The following is a 17,380-nucleotide window of genomic DNA, read 5'->3' as shown; positions in this document are numbered from 1 at the left end:
AATTCATAATGTGTTCTATTTGATTTCATTTGAAACAAGACTCATTAAGGAGTCTAATCATATAAATCTTATCTTATAACCATTTTTGTACAAATTATAATGATTTTCCAAAAACAGAACAGGGGATTTCGGAGTCATTCTGACACTGTCCCGTACAACTTTAAATATCTCTTTATAGGAAATTTCTTTGCTTCCACGGTCTCTTTTATAAGAAACTAGACTAACTAAGCTTTGATTACATATTTTATTCAGCCTATAATTCCACACCAACAATTTATAGTGATTTTCTAAAATCACGTTACTGCTGCTGTCCAAAGCAAATTATTACAATTTGCTCTTAAATTTCCAAGTCCAAACACTTATGAACTTACCATTTGAGTTTAAGACATATCATGACCACATCATATCTTATTAAATCAACTCATTATGTCCTATTATGATTGAATTTACTCAATGTTTAATCACTTAAAACTTACCTCGGATGTTGTCGAACGATTTCGGCGGCTATTCGATCACTTTTTCCTTTCCTTTATCCAACTTTGGTCCTCTAAGCTCTTGAGCTAATTCAAACAAATTTACTTCCCAATCAAACATAGTCATACGGCATCCATATACATTTTAAAACCAATTCATTTGAATCAATTGACTACATAAGTCTATTCTCGTTCGTTTTCAAATTTGTGTACTTGATAAGTCACATTAAACAATTGTATATGTAACTTTAACACATATTTATATTCGAATGTCTCACTGACACAAGGCGTATACATAAGGTATCAACATACATATAAATATATTTTAGTCGATTACTCAAGTTATGCACAACATGTATGTATATACACTCTCATATTCATTATTATAAATGTTGCCGAATACTCATTTAATAATCAACTCATATATTCATACATGGACGATTTGAAGTTTCCTTTAACCAATTATATAATCGGCAATGGCTACAATAACTTATCAAGCCTTAGAAACTTCTTTAACCCTTTTAACTTCATCTTATTACCCCTAAAGTCCGAATGCACACATAACAAAATATAATGCCAAAATGGCATTAACTAATAAAATCACACATACACAATTTATATACAAATTTCATCCTCACAATGTATATAATTCATTCGGCCATTCATCACTCACCTAACAAAACTTCATATCAAAATTCTTATGACCGATCACACCTATACTTACATTCCAATATTCGTAATATTCAAAATCACATTCTAAATACAATAGTCATGAACAATGCCGAATCCTTAAGTGTTCAAACATAAATTCTTTTACTTAATTCAAAACATATAAACAACATTTGTTCAAGACATCAAACCTCTTTAATTTCGGCTATTACTAATATAAACATTCACAAATCATATTCTTAGGAAGACCGATTTCTTTCCATAACACATTCATCATCAATACTTAGATGAAACAACCAAAATCCCTTCCTTTATACCCTAGCCGAATGCTCCAATCATCCATCAAAATTCCAAATTTTAGCATGGGCTAAGTAAGAACCATGATTATTTACCTAAAACAAGTTAAAATTTGATAATTTAACATAATATACTAACCTTTTTAATGACTCAAGTGACCAAAAATTCTTCTCCTCCTTTGTTTCTTCTATTCGGCCAAGTTGAACAACAAAGAAAGAACTTTGTTTTTCCTCCCCTTTCTCTAGTCACGACAATGGGGGGTAAGGGGGAGACAACTTTGGTTTCTCCTCCCACTCCCCTCATATTTTATTATTCTTCCCACACATATTAGCATAAAATGTCTATAATATGTTTTACCCCATAGCATGGCCGGCCACCATCTAGATTTTTGGCTAATTTGACATGCAAACCCTTCTTTTATACAACATGCATTAATAGGTCCTTATAGATTAACCTATCGCATTTCAAAAGTGTCACACATAAGTCCTATTACTAAATTCACATGCAATCGACTAAATCGAAGCTTAAAACTTTCACACATTCATATTCACATATTTTAGACAATAAATATCATATTCAAATAATTTGGTGACTCGGTTTAGCGGTCCCGAAACCGCTTTCCGACTAGGGTCATTTTAGGGCTGTCACACTTTGTGTTAGCTATCCTGAGTATCCAACAGTATTCTAAATGGTTCAATGGGCATTCTACAAAAAAGGAAATGGTAAGAGAACAATATGAATTAAGACATGTACATATATGAATTCCTTAGATATGGTGATACAGGAACGACGAAAATGTGCAAGTATACACAGTCGCAACAAGTAATAAAGTGACAAGTAAATGTCGAGTTATCGTACCTACAGGGACAGTGAAAAGAATTATTTATAAATTCAATTTAAAACACTTTGGTGAAGAAAAATATTTTTTTTTGAAGAGGTGATTAATTTAGAAAACAGTGTAAAATAAATAAAATAAAATAAAGTTCCAGTGCACGATTTCAAAAGATGATTTAATCAAGATGACATAATTGTGTTAGATTAATTACATTTCTTAACTTGGAATTATTAAACTCATGTTTATGTTGTTACAAATAAATTCACGGCAACTCGTTAATTTGCTAACTTATGAACATACTCGCCTACCAAAATCCATTCATCTCTTGACTATATCTCTATATCAATTCAACCAATTAAACAAATTTTAATAGGCAAATGTGTTAATGCACATACATACTTATGAAATTAAAATAATCTCTTATGCGTATCTCTATGCCAATTCAAACAATTAATTCAATTTCATAAGCACATAAAAGATTAAGTGAGGTAACAATGTATTCCTACCTTGAAACAGTTTAATCACAATAATCTTGCAAGTTATGCAAGGCAAATATATCGTTAGATACCGTTGCTAATTCAACCCTCAGCTACCTTAGATGATTAAACATGCACTGATTAAGTATCGTGTCAATTAATTACAATTTCAATCCGTTTAAATAATTAATTCATTAGTTACCTTACAATTGTAATGCAAGAATAACTTAGTCATGGTTTTACTTAATCAAACATCTTACCAAGTCCTATAACAACACAAACACAATTTTATTAAATTAAATAGACGAAATGCAATCAACGTAACACGAATTAAATTTAAGCCATATCAATTAAATTAAACATTTCAACATAAAAAATATTCATAGGCGTGTTCATCATAATAACAACAAAAATTAGGAGGATAGGGAACAAGAATCAAATCTGGTGTTTCTCCGTGGCTTGACTGGTTTGCTCCATTCTTCCTTCTCTGCTTGCTCTTGTCGAACCGAGGCTGCTACGAACACTTTAATGCTACTCCAAATGGTGGATGAATGACTCTTTTTCAAGAGGTGAAATTGGCAAGAGAAAAAAAAATGGATGGGAAATGAAGAGAAAAAATTGAGAGAAAAGAGAAGAGATGAGAAAGTTGAGGTGTATTTTAAATGAGCAGCCAATGGGGGTTTTTTATAGGTTGAGAGGGTTGCTAAAAATAGCCAAAATTAGTAGCCAAAGAGGGTTTAAGTTGCTAGAATGATCTTTTGCCTTAATAAAATCTTTGTAGCCTTGCTAGTTTTTATTTTATTTGAGGACAAGTAAAAACTCAAGTTTTGGGGTGAGATAGCATTAGAAAGAACATAGGTTTTCCCCCTTACTTATTGGTTAAATTGTTCCCATTAAGTTATCCTTAGCATATATTTTAGCATTTTTAGTTTAGTAAATTGCATTTTATAACTCAGTGAATCTCAGCCTATTTTGTCCTTAATTTTGCTATCCTTTTGCATTAATGTCACTGTATGAGTTAATTCCAGATTGCTTCCAGAATTGTCGCCGCACCTGACAACTGTCTAGAGCAGAACTAAAATTGTGTGAGCTATCCAATCTGGTATAACCAACCTGTACGTACAAGGATAAAATAATTCTGAGGAAGGGACACCTGTACTATTGAAGGAGGACATAAAAGGTTGATGTGAAAAGAAAAGAGGGGCTTTTTCTTGATCATTATCTTCTTCATCCTTCCTTGAAGCTTGTAGCTATAGCAGCTTAAGCCTCTCTCAGGTGAGCCAACGTTAAAATTGATGCAGACTAGCTTTTGACGAGGATACCTAGGTGTGAGACAAGAGGGAATAGAGAGATTCAGTTGAGTTGTCTAGGAATAGTATTCTCCACTCGATTCTTTTTTGTTTCTTTCTAAATGCTGGTGATTATTCTCTGTTTTCTGTTTGTATAGAAGTACACATGAATTAATTGTTAAATGTTATCTTATTCAATCTTACTTTTATTGTTTAATCTTAGGGTTAGAATGTTTCTTCACATGAAAGTGTTATTGCAGTCACTGACACTGGAAAGTGCAATGACAGTTTGAGCCAACACACATTACAACAAAGGTTGAGTGAGGATTAGAGGAATTTATTCCACTTGTTCTTAATAGTGCCATGTTGCCATCATCGAAAGGTGGGGTTAATGTGCATGTTGAAGTTTCAGATTAAATAGAGGAGAGACGTTAGGTAAGATATACATTTAATTTTAGTGCCTCGACAATCACCTATCCTTTTATACCTTGTGAGCACATAGTATTCTGCTGAAGATATATGTTAGGGATCCCATTTTATCATTACCATATTTTATTTTATTGGATTCAAGTTAGTGCATCGACAACTATCCTCACAATTTATCTCGTTTATATCTAATTATTGCACTAACATTAATAGACAAAAGACACCCATCCCTATAGGATCGACATCTGATAGACTCACTTCTGTCTACTATACTTGCAACGACAGTGTACGCTTGCACATTATTGTTGTGGCGTTAAACAACCGATAAATTATGTGTGTAATATTCTTTCAATGTAAATTTGCATAACTTACTTATGCATGACTACTGCCACTGCTTAACCACCAAATTGTTACCATTTGCATGATAATAGCATGATAATGTTGTTATTGTTATTGTTACCGTTTCCTGATATCGATAGCATGCAATATTACATTGGGATTTGGGTTTTTAAAAGAGGAAGTGCAGGTCTTTAATGCCAGATTAGTTCTCAATCAAATTATTATTTTACTGGCAATTTATCCACAACCTACTGATATACTGGTGGTTTATCTGCATATTTGCTGGCGATTTATCTGAAAAATATTGCTTGGTGTGTAGGGTTGGACGAGTTCTGGAGAACTCTTACTGTTGAGTGTAGTAGATTGTTGGGTAGGAAAACTACACTGTCATCCATTCATATTGTATATTTACTAAGGTAACTATGAGATAGATAATCAGACATGTATTGTATATTGGAAACCTATATGCTGTTAGTTATTGTTTTATATACTTACTACTTAAATGTTAAGACCACACTGAGCTTCATAGTTCACTCTTTAGTTTTCCCTAACTTTCGAGATAACTCTTGGGGTAAGGGCTCGGACTCGGCACTCTAAGAACTGTCGTTGGATTTTCCTTACAACGTAAAATTTAAAATATTTCATAATCACACATTGATTTCATTCTGTTTAACGAATTCTGGTATGGACTCTGTTATTTTTTAAGTTGGATTTTGCATTATTCATTTTGACAATAAACCTAAGATTGGTTAAGAATTTCTAAATTGTTAAATTAATTTAAAACAGTTCAAATAGGATTTTTCCATTAACTCTGAAACTAAAATTAAGGAACAAAATAACTAAAAATAAAATGATGTTTTCATAAAATGAGTTAAATTAATTAATGTTTTTGAAATTCAAACGAAATTGTTTTCTAAAAAGCAAATTATTTTCAACTATGACGAAAAGTATCAATACCATGGCATCTGGTATCAATTCTTGATTATATAAATTGATTTTTAAAGCAAATGAAATGCCAAATTGGTATCGGTACTTATAAAAGAGTTGATACTATTTGATCACATTTTATTCACTTCAAAATTAGTTGAATGCCCAAAACATATTGATACTAATATAAGTATCGATAATTTTCTATTTTGTATTGATACCCTTCCTGGAGATTTGAAACTCAACAATTTAAACCTATTTCATGCTTGAGTTACTAAATGTGACACCCCAAACCTGACCTGGACAGACCAGTCCAAATTCGAAGTCTTATATTAGCCACCGAAGCAACTGTTCAGCTAATGACCACTCAGTGCACACCCCAACCTTGTAACACCTCATTTATGACTAATTAACTATTATTTATTAATGCAGAAGCAATTTGTGAACCTTTTATAAACTTTTTCTAAGTATTTTGGTCATTTTACCACCTAAGGTTAAACTATCCCAATTTTATTTTAATTAGCTACCGAACTTCTTTTAGTCAAATTATGCATGCCCTAAAAATTTTAGCTTAATTCGAGTTCATTTACTATGTCTAATTCAAGTTTTATTATTAGGGACTAAATTATAACTATTACAAACTTTTAGTACATTTTCCAAATTAACAATTAAGAGTGTTTATACCAAATATTAACATTTACAAGTCTAATACTAAAATATTACCAAGTTTCATCATTAAAGGTTTCAATTAATCTAATCAAGTTTTAGGACTAAATTATAAATTATGCAAATTAGAATACTAGATTACAAAAACCAAAAATCAAACCACAAAAACCTACACGGCCAGTCCCCAGTCCGTGTGTTGTTTAAAAATGCATGGTCAAATTGTAAAAAAATTTCAGCCTGATTGCACATGCTAGTGTGCTTCAATTAAACATTGTTAGTATAAAATACATGCTTCATACACCGTGTTATCAACCACTGTATGAACACTCATCAAGATACCATAAATCAAGCAACAATTAGACATAAAATCATAAACTAAAACGATTATAAAATCACCAAAATTAAAGTCCAAAATATAATGTCCAATGTCCATTACAAGTAAAATAACACTAGTCACAAAAGCATCACAATGCCCCTATATAGTCTCTAAAGTAAATTTCACAAGCCAATGCCGAGCCTTATTGTTGGATCGCTCTTGCACTCACTTCTCGACTCCTTACGCCCAGAAATTCTCCGTACGAAATGTGAGGGTGTGAGCTTAAAAAGCCTAGTGAATGATAGCAAAAACATCAACTAATTTGTACCCAATCATGCATAAATCAAAGCAATTGAGAATTAAATTTTCAGTCACAATATGTTAACATTTCACCATAACATCACATTCTATTTCAAGAATTGAGAATCAATTTTTCCATGGCATGTAAAATCATCTTTTAACACATAAACATTCAATTATACTGGCACAATCAATCAATTATATTGGCATAATACATCCATGGCAATAAGTAAATGTGTGATCATGCATTGGATAAATAGATCTCCGAACTCCCACAAATCAAATACAGTCCTCCAAATTGAGCGAGCAGAAGCCATATGCTCCTTTATAGCACCTCAAATAACCCGATGGGTGGAGACTCAAGCTCAACACTCGTTTACCTACTTCAAACAAATCAGTCAACCAAGAGCCACATGCTCACAATATCACAAATAATGGTAAGTACTCATAAATCCTATAACATGCCAAGTATATCCAATGGATCCACCATGCTATGTTTCCAATATAATCATACATAAAGGCATAAAATTTGATGTTTAATTACTTAATTTATGATGTTAAAATGCAAGTAAAAGCATGTTGCTAAGCAATTTTAACATCAATAAAATCAACCATAGCAAATATCATTTTCCCAATATTCATATACAAATTAGAACATATTTATCAAATGCTCAATAAATTAGCAATTCATGCTCTAAATATCAATTATTCCTCATAATTTAATCATACTAAAAACATAATACACAACTTACCAAACCAATTGCCATTTTTCTCTTTTATAAAATAAAACCTATTTTTGCAAATCTAACAATCCAATATGCAATTAAGTCGTTGATAACACCAATTAAACCTCTAATTTAACACATAATTAGGCCAATTTACCAAATTTCCCTTAATATCACTCACATCCACACTTAGATTTTTAAGCAAAAATGTGTTCAAACAAGCAAGTTTTGTAACACCCCTAACTCGCATCCGTTGCCGTATTGGGGTTACATGGTGCTACCGATCATATCATAGTTCAGACAATTATGCATTTCATTTCATAACTAGAAAGTTCAAATTGTGCATATACAAAACATATGTCACATCATTGACCGAATATTAGACCTATGTATATATAGGTTAAAACTCTCGCAGACATATTGGTTGTACCACATATAAAGCTAACTCCCTATTATACAAGTCATTTACTCATGTAACGTTACCATGTTAATAAATGAGAATTTCATAACTTATACATTAATATGATTTATATGCATCCATCCGAAAATATGTAAATTTAAATGAAGGTAACTAAGCATATTCGTATTAAGCTTTATGGCAAGTCATAATTATGGTTTAAAAAAGAATCAACACATAACAAATGCAACATGTTTCACCAACTCAACTTAAACCATTTTCGAACACAATGAAAACTCAATTCCAAAACATGCGAAATTCACTATATTTTAAATCTGACATTCCAACATGAATAACAACATCCGCATAAGCTTATAATAAAACCAATTGTGACATATTGCAAAATTTAATATGCAATCACATATACATATCTTGTACATTATAACTTAGCCGAATATGCTACTAATGTGTATTTACATGGTGCACATCTTACCCTAAAAAATAAAGTGTTTATTAGCATTAATAAAATACTAAAGCAACCGACCAAATTGCTCATGCAATACATACAACACTTACCATTTAGCAATTGAATAATTTAAACTAGCATACATTCATCCATCACTTTAATTATCACATTACATATTTCCATCAATAACTAACTAATATACCAAGTATATATATATATTACGCTATTATTCTATCATAGTCGAACCCTATTATCTAGAATTACATACATATACAAGCTTCCATTATCACTTTACCAACAATCAAACTCATTAAAATGCTTTAACCAAATACATGTAAATTGAGACTAAACATAGAAATCAAATTCACATATATACTGCGTATTAGTATGAAATACATCCAAAGCAATCAAACATACTTATAACCGAATTTACCATGCCACATTCAAGGTCAAAAACCAATCTTAATATACAATCACATAGCACAATTTATAATTGTTCATAGCATAAGGTATCTTGACCAAAATAGACTTAAACCACAACTAAATCGAAATCAAAGTCAAGCAAGATAGTTAAGCCATTTTCGCATGGCTAATTTACAAACATTTTCAGAATAACTAACCCTAAAGTTAGCCTATACATGCCATAATTTAAGTTTAGCACATAAGGTACCAAAATAGTAGATAGTGTGATGAACTTGGCTGACGGTCCCTGAGCTTGTAGCTTGACTCCAAAATCTATAAAACAGAGTAAACACAACACACAGAGTAAGCTATCACAGCTTAGTAAGTCATACACAAATAAATAACCCAATGAAGTTAACAAATTAACTAAACAGAACCAAATTATTTTATCATTTCACATTTAGATCCAATCGTTTATAAATACATATATTCGTATTAAGTATATATATAAACATATAAAATTATTTTCATTTATATTATCACCTTGACCGAATGTTTATATAACCAAAATTTATATAATGAAATTTAACCTTTACAATAGAATATCATTATATACCTAGTTCACATACATAAACACAAAACTCATATGGCTTAATATAATTTTATATACATATATTAACCATATAACCAGATATGTATCTTATCATTTGAACACATATACATAAGAACTATCATAACATGCTTACTACTCATTCACAAAACAAATACACACATCATATACACATATTTTCTGAATTTTCACTTACAGGATTTGTAACAAATAGCCAAGGTTTTTACTTACTTTTTTTTTCAAGTAGGTGAGAAGTTAATTCTTACTTGACATATAGCTCGTTTTATACATTTGAACTTATTATACCTTTGCCCGACGAACCATTTGGAATTGGATAGGACACTCGGATAATCACACAAGTCGTATAATGCCAACGTCCCAGATATGGTCTTACATATAGTCACATATCGATGCCACTGTCCCAGATAGGGTCTTACTCGTAAACACATATCGAAATCACATATCGATGACATGGTCTAACTCGCACACATATATCAGAATCCTATGTCATGACATATGTATCCTAACTATTCCTAAGGTTCATACGTGGCATTCAGATGCCGTAACTCGGTCGAAACGAATGCTTGCACATGGTTACCAAGCTTATTTACATTCGAAAAAAGCATGTATAAATTCATATTTTACATACCAGCATGTATATTTAGTATTTAACTACAATTAAACACATCTATTTGCTCATAAACTTACCTCGGAGGTTATAAAAAGAAATAAGGCAGCTAGTCGACGACTTTTGTTTTCCGCCGATCCAAATCTGATTTCTTTGGTTCTTGATCTAAACATGTTCAAATTAAGCACATCTAAACATATTTTCATTCAATCTAGTCCAAAAACTCATAAATGGGAAAATTACCATTTTACCCCTAACATTTACACTTTTTACAATTTAGTTCCTATTGTACAAAACACAAAATATTCAAAATTGCAAGATACCCATGTTTGGCCGAATATTCCTAGTGTTCATACAAGCCCATATATTTCATTTATTTCACATTTTAGTCCCTCAAATTATTTTTTTTGCAATTTAGTCCTAATTACTCAAAATCATCAAAAACTCCAATACAAAATATGTTAATCTAAAACATATCTTTCATATTTCATCATCAAAAAAAAAATCACAAGCTATAAACAATGGCACAACTCAACATATTCATCAAAATAAAAAATTAAAGCTTGGGTCTTGAAGATTACTAAGCAACGATCTCAAAAACGTAGAAATTATTAAAAACCGAGCTAAGCAAGTGCCTTGATTGAGCTTGAGAATGGCCGAACTAGGTTTTTCTTTTCTTTTTTTCTTTGTTTTAGTTTTGACTACGGTGGAAAGAAAATATGAGCACTATTGTTTTATGATATATTTTGTAATATATTAACTTTTATTATTTATTTACTAATTTACCCTTAATGAACTTATATTAAAACCATATTTTACAAGCCTATTGCCGTCCATATAATAAAACTACAGGTTATTTTCCATTTAAAAGCTTCCACTTATAAAGCCAATAACAAATCAGCCCTTTATAAATTAAACTACCAAATTTTCAATTTACGCGATTAAGTCCTTTTATTAAATCGGACACTCAAACAATAAAATTAAATCACAAAAAATTCACAGATATAAATTCACACAAAATAAACATAGAAAAGAAATTTTAAATATTTTTCGGACTTGGATTCACGGTCCCAAAACCACCGTTTCGATTAGGGTCTAAATCGAGCTGTTACAACTCTCCCCCCTTAGAGATTTTCGTCCCCGAAGATCTTTCCGGTGGATAGGTTCGGATAGCATTCTTTCATTGCATCTTCTGGCTCCCACGTTGCTTCTTCAACTCCGCGTTTATGCCACAGTACTTTAACTAACAAAACTTTCTTATTTCGCAACTCTTTAATCTCTCGAGCCAGAATACGAATAAGTTCTTCCTCATATGTCATATCGGGCTTAATCTCAACCTCAGTCGGACTAATCACATGTGAAGGGTCAGACCGATATCTACGGGGCATCGAAACATGGAATACATTGTGGATCTTTTCTAACTGAGGTGGCAACAATAATTTGTAAGCAACTGGCCTAATACGCTCTATAATTTTATCTGGTCCAATGAATCTCGAACTCAATTTACCTTTACGACCAAATCTGAGTATTTTCTTCCACAGTGAGACTTTCAAGAAGACTTTATCTTTGATATGAAACTTTATATCTTTACGTTTCAAGTCCGCATATGATTTCTGACGATCTGATGCTACTTTTAAACTTTCACGGATTACTTTCACTTTCTGCTCAGTTTCTCTGATCAAGTTGACCTTGTGTATCTTATTTTCATTGAGCTCAGTCCAGTACAATGGTGTACAAAATTTACGACCGTACAACGCTTCATAAGGTACCATTTTGATACTCGACTGAAAGCTGTTATTATACACAAATTAAATCAGAGGTAGGTATCGTTCCCACGTACCTTCAAACTTGAGAATGCAACATCTCAACATATCCTCAAGTATCTGAATGATTCTTTCAGACTGGCCATCTGTTTGCAGATGGAAAGCAGTACTAAAATGTAATTTCATACCCAGTGCACCTTGCAGTTTCTTCTAAAACCGCAATGTAAATCTCAAATCTCTATCCAAAACAATAGACATAGGCACACTATGTAATCTCACAATCTGTGAAACATACAATTCAGCCAGCTTATCCAGCGAGTAGTCTATATGTATTGGGACAAAATGAGCTGATTTAGTCAATCTATCCACAGTAACCCAGATTGCATCTTTCTTGCTCCGTGTTAACGATAAACCATATACAAAATCCATAGTAACTCTGTCCCACTTCCACTCAGGCATCATGATAGGCTGAAGCAATCCAGAAGGTACCTGATGTTCAGCTTTTACTTGTTGACAGACTAAACATCTTGCAACAAAGTCAGAAATGTCTCGTTCCATACCATGCCACCAATAAAGCTGTTTCAGATCATTATACATCTTTGTACCACATGGCTGAATAAATAACCGACTGCTGTGAGCTTCATTCAAAATCATCTGAATTAACTCTGAATTCCTTGGAACACATATTCGGTTTCTGAATCTCAAACAACCACCAGCATCAACTCTGAATTCTGAATCAGCATCTGCATCACTCTAAGCTCGATTTGTTAATAATTCATTATCAACTTTTTGGGCATCAAAAATTTGTTGAACAAATAACGACCTAGCTTTCAATTCAGCTACTATCGAACCATCATCAGACATAGCCATATGCGCATTCATTGCATGCAAAGCAAATAGTGATTTTTGGCTTAAAGCATTAGCGACAACATTAGCCTTTCTAGGTGATATTCAATAACAAGCTCGTAGTCTTTTAGCAATTCTAACCATCAGAATTTTCTCAAGTTTAGATCTTTCTGAGTCATCAAATATTTCAGACAGTTATGATCAGAATAAACATGACATTTCTCACGGAATAGATAGTGACGCCAAATTTTCAACGCGAACACAATAGCTGCCAGTTCCAGGTCATGTGTTGGAGAGTTCTTTTCATATGGTTTCAGCTGTCTCGAGGCATAAGCTATAAGTTTGCCTTCCTGCATCAAAACACAACCTAAACCATTTAAAGATGCGTCACTCTAAATAACAAATTCTTTACCCGATTCTGGCTGAACTAATACTAGAGCTTCAGTTAAAAGGGCTTTCAACTGATCAAAGCTTTTCTGGCACTTCTCTGACCACTCAAACTTAACATCTTTCTGCAATAGCTTCGTCATTAGAACTACAATCATAGAGAAACCCTTCACGAACAGTCTATAATAACCAGCAAGTCCCAGAAAGCTTCGGACTTCAGAAACGTTCTTCGGAGGTTTCCAATCAAGTATAGCTGAAATTTTACTTGGATCAACCCAAATACCCGATGCTGATACCACATGACCCAGAAAACTGACTTCGCTTAACCAGAAATCACATTTACTGAACTTTGCATACAACTGCTTATCTCGCAATGTCTGTAACACAAGTCTCAAGTGTTCGGCATGTTCAGTTTCATCACGAGAGTAGATCAAAATGTCATCTATTAACACAACCACAAACCGGTCTAGATACGTCTAAAGATCTGATTCATCAAATCCATGAAAATAGCAGGTGCATTAGTGAGTCCAAACAGCATAATTAAAAATGCATAGTGTCTGTACCTCGTTTTGAAAGTAGTCTTTGGCACATCAGAGTCTTTAACTCGTAACTGATAGTAGCCCAATCTCAAATCTATCTTTGAAAACACTGTAGCCCCTTTTAGTTGGTCAAACTGATCGTCAATTCGTGGCAACGGATACTTATTCTTTATAGTCACCTTATTAAGCTGTCTATAATCAATGCACATTCTCATAGTTCCATATTTCTTTTTCACAAACAGTACTGGTGAACCCCAAAGAGAGAAACTCGGTCGCGCAAAACCTCTATCTGTCAATTATTGCAACTGAGCTTTCAATTCTTTTAATTCTGTAGGTGCCATTCTGTATGGAGCTATGGATATCAGAGTCATCCCAGACATTAACTCAATACCAAGCTCTACTTCCCGAATAGGTGGCAAACCTGGTAATTCTTTACGAAATACATCTGGATACTCACATACAATAGGTACTGATTCTATGTTTCTTTCAGCCATTTTACTGTCAAGCACGTAGGGAAAATAAGCTTCACACCCTTTTCTCACATATTTCTGAGCTAGTATCGAAGAAATTATTGCTGGTAAACTATACAAATCACTAGATTCAATCCGAATAACCTCGTCATTCTGACTCCGTAGATCAATGATCTTTCCCTTGCAGTTTACAACAGCATCATGTAATGTCAACCAATCTATACCCAGAATGATGTCAAACTCGTCAAATGGTAGCAACATCAAATCAGCCGAAAAGCACAAATCTCGAACCATCAAGGGACAATTCTTACACACTTTGTCAACCATAATACACTGAACCAAGGGGTTTGAAACTCTAATCACAAACTCAGTAAACTCAACAGGTAGAGTCTTGTTGAATACTAATGTCTCACACACATAAGAATGAGTCGAACCAGGATCAATCAATGCAATTACATTAGTATCATAAAGAGTGAATGTACTAATAATAACATCTGGGGATGAAGCCTCTTCTCGCGCGCGAATAGCGTAGGCTCTGGCAGGTGCACGAGCCTCAGATCTGACTGCTGTATCTTTATTTATTCTCTGATTGTCACTCACATTGCTCATTTTTCTAGGTAGTCTACCTCGAGTCGTAGTATTACCCAATCTCGAGTTCTGCACTGGATTCTCTTCAGCTAATCCTGGGCTATCTCGAATATAGTGATCCATTGATCCACATTTAAAACAGGCCCGATCATGCAATCTGCAACTATCAGGATGTCGTTTACCACAGTATTTACACTCGGGTTGATTTGATCTAACATTACCTCAACTAGCTACTAGTGTCACGGACTTAGGATTCTTGCCTCACAATCCGTGCGGCCTTAGGCAGTTTCTTACTCCAAAACGCCTAAGTCATTAACTTCTACAAAAGAAGGATTCAATGAATTCTTCCCAAAACACAACTTAAGCGAAAGCACCTTAAAGCCAAACAAGATGAAAGAAGAACGAAACAAGAACAAGCCAAAGAAAATAAGAACACAAGAGAGAGATTTGAGTGAATGCTCTCAAGAATTCTTATTGCTCAAAACTCAAGTGATTTACAATGAGGAAGAGGTCTCTTATTTATAGTTGAGCCTCTCCAAATCCAACAGTACAAAATTAAGTACATCAATGGCTAAGATTAAAAGGCACCTACCACCAAATATAAAATCATATCTTCTAAGATTACATATCTTATCCGAGATATGTAATCTTATAAAATAATATCTTGTGAGATCATGTTTCTATATTTGTCTAACTTGCAGATGGGCCTTCAATCTCTTCAAGCAATGGCCGATGCGATTGGGCCAAATAACCTCCTTCCTTCTTGATAGTTCACACAGATGTGTCATGGTTGCGGGCTCCCATCGCAACCCATGACATTCTCCCCACCAAATCTAGCGACGCCCTCGTCGCGTCTTCCGCATAGTATCGATCTATCTTGTCTTGGAATTGCCACAAGGCTTCAGCAGGTTCCCAACTCATCTCACTATCCGGGAATCCCTTCCATCGGACTAAGTATTCGCGCCGCGGCCGGTAGCACTTACGTCTGACCATACGATCCGCTTCAATGTTCTCGACCTCTCGATCATAGGCGACTTTTACCCCATTGGTGCTCGTTCGACTTGCTTGATTTGGGTCTCCTCCATCTTCATGGAATGGCTTAAGCATACTCACATGGAATCTTGGATGAACTTTAAGCTTTTCAGCAACTCAAGCTTGTAGGCCACCTTGCCTACCTTCTTCACAATTCGAAATGGCCCTCATACCGCCGAAGCAGTCCTTTGTGTAACCCATCATGTCGCAGAATCGGTGTAGTTTGGCAAGGCGGGTCACCAACACGAAATTGCACGTCCTTCGATTTTGGTCGCCCATTTCTTGTTGCTCTTACTTGCCTTATGTAGACAAGCTCTAGCTAGATCGTTTTGTTCTTGCCAATCCCTTGCAAATCGATAAGTGCTGGATTGGTCTGCATAACGAGTTGCAAGCGCATTGGGTGTAAGCGGTACATTGCCCGTCACTATCTCAAACGGACTCGTTCGTTGCCCCACTTCGTTGTAAATTGTATGAAAACGGGCCACATCCAACAACTTTGGCCAATCCTTTTGTGTTGCACTTACATAGTGTCGAAGATCGTCTCCAACAATGCATTCACTTGTTCGGTTTGCCCATCGGTTTGTGGATGCATGCTAGTGGAAAAGTTTAGGTCTGAGCCCATTAACTTGAACAACTCTGTCCAAAATCGACCGTGAATCGCCCATTTCGATCATCGATGATAGATTGTGGTACTCCCCAATACTTCACCACATGTTTAAGGAATAAGCGAGTGCCTCCTCGTGAGACACTCCTTGGTTGCGGGGATGAAAGTTGCATACTTCGAAAACCTATCCACCACAACAAAAATACTCGCAAATCCATCAGATTTAGGCAAGCCTGTGATAAAATCCATGGTCAAACTCTCCCATGGGCACTCCGGAATGGGCAACGGTTGTAACAAACCAGCAGGGGCTTTCAACTCAACCTTATCTTGTTGGCATATTAAACAAGTTTTCACATAGGTCTCCACATCATCACCCATGTGAGGCCAATAAAATCGATCCTCCAATAGAGCCAAGGTGCGGTGTACTCGGGATGGCCAGCCCATTTTGAATCATGACATTCCTTCATGACTTCTTTTCAGTAAATTCCCATGTTGAGGCACATATAGGCGTCGCCCATGAGTGTATAGTAATTCTCCTCGAGCCAAAATCGCCTTGTCTTTCCATCTCTAGCAAGCTCCATCGGGTTTTTGGTCGTGGGATCATGGGACGATCCTTCTTGAATGCGCTCTAATAAGGGACTCTCGGGTTGGCTTATCGTTGCAAATTCCATTTTTCGCTAAGTGCATCGGCCACAATGTTGGCACTCCGGCTTGTATTCCATGGTAAAATCAAACTCGCTAGGAAAACACGCCAACGAGCACGCTTGGGGACAACTTTTTCGGGTTAAGAAATAGCTATTTGCAACATTATCGATGAATACCACAAACACGGAACCCGGCAAATAGTGTCTCCATGTGCGTAAACAATGCACCACTGCCGTCATCTCTTTTCTTGGACCGTGTATCTTCG

The sequence above is a fragment of the Gossypium arboreum genome, chromosome 13 (genome assembly GCF_025698485.1).
Source record: "Gossypium arboreum isolate Shixiya-1 chromosome 13, ASM2569848v2, whole genome shotgun sequence".
NCBI lineage: Eukaryota > Viridiplantae > Streptophyta > Magnoliopsida > Malvales > Malvaceae > Gossypium > Gossypium arboreum.
This window is presented reverse-complemented; position numbering follows the sequence as displayed.